The sequence below is a fragment of the Chaetodon auriga genome, chromosome 17 (genome assembly GCF_051107435.1).
Source record: "Chaetodon auriga isolate fChaAug3 chromosome 17, fChaAug3.hap1, whole genome shotgun sequence".
In the NCBI taxonomy this organism is placed as follows: Eukaryota; Metazoa; Chordata; class Actinopteri; order Chaetodontiformes; family Chaetodontidae; genus Chaetodon; species Chaetodon auriga.
The window spans coordinates 23,201,300-23,202,500 of record NC_135090.1 but is presented as its reverse complement, the minus strand read 5'-3'; the positions used below and the strand labels follow the sequence as shown (position 1 = coordinate 23,202,500).

The following is a 1,201-nucleotide window of genomic DNA, read 5'->3' as shown; positions in this document are numbered from 1 at the left end:
CGTCAGCGTGTTTTTCTTGCCTTTCTTTATTTTTACGTTTCTTTTCATGGTAACTTGAGTCCTTTTCAAGTCGACGTCACGACGATTCGATCGGCGTTCAGTTCTCACCTGTCGGCCGCCGGCGCTCTCCGGCGTCCGAACACTGGAGAATCGAGCGATGGCTCCGCTCGAGTGCTGTGTTGATCATCGGTTGGTCATGTAATTAGTTTCCGGACGCAGACAAATGTAAATCAGCTCCTGCACAAGTTTGACTGAAACACTTTGTTTTGTTTGAATCAGTGCCTGACGATGATTTCTGCTGTTTGTCTGAGAGACGAAGAGCACGAGACACACAGCTGTGTGTGTGTGTGTGTGTGTGTGTGTGTGTGTGTGTGTGTGTGTGTGTGTGTGTGTGCGTGCGTGTGCGTGTGTGTGTGAGAGAGTGTGTGTGCGCGTGCATGTGTGCAAGTGTGTGTGTCTAAAGCTTGGTTTACGCTTCTGCGTCGCGGCGACGCCGTACCTACGGCGTACACCCTACGCCGTCACTGAGCATTCATAGTTCTGCGTCGAGGGAACGCGTTGCTCCGCAATTCACCGCCAAGCCGCTAGGGGGGTGTGGCTGTGTCTTTGTATGGTTTCCGGGGGCTCTTGCTGCCGCGAAGAGGAGTTGTAGAGGTGGTCGTACTTGCGTACCTCCTCGATAATTCTTTCTTCGGCTTGGTCCAGTTTTTCTTGTAGCTCTCACCACAGAAACTTTGAAAATGGCGGTGTTGTTGTGCTGCGACCATAGGGCTGCGACTGAACCGAAAATTATGTTCTGAACGGACCAATCACAGTCCTCGACGTTCACGTCACTACGCGTCGACGCGACGCGTAGTCAGGATTTTTTGGAGGTGCGCGTCAGGCTACGGCGTAGGGTCTGCGTAGGGGTCTGCGTCGACGGCGTAGGTACGGCGTCGCCGCGACGCAGAAGTGTAAACCAAGCTTGAGTGTGTTCCATCCTGACCTGCTGTTTCCTCCTCCTCCCCCTCCTCTTCCCCCTCCTCCTCTTCCTCCTCTTCCTCCTCCCCCTCCTCGTCCTCAGTAGCAGGACGAAGGCGTCCAGTGGGCGTGTCTCTGACGGCCATGTTGTCTCGTTCTTGTTGATATTGAGGTGTAGGAGGGCGCCGCCCTCTGATGTTCAGTATATAAACACGTTTGGAATAAAAAAACAGTCAATGTA

The 1,201-nt window shown here is 53.3% G+C and overlaps 1 protein-coding gene across 2 annotated transcripts in view; it reads left to right on the top strand.

Moving 5' to 3' along the window:
- Window positions 1-1,201, top strand: part of LOC143334974 (glutamate receptor ionotropic, kainate 5-like) — a 145,225-nt gene extending 144,024 nt beyond the window's left edge. For both annotated transcript variants that reach the window (XM_076754048.1, XM_076754047.1), the window contains exon 21: window positions 1-1,201. This exon is cut by the window's left edge and continues 2,419 nt beyond it. The gene's annotated coding sequence lies outside the window, so the exon portion shown is untranslated.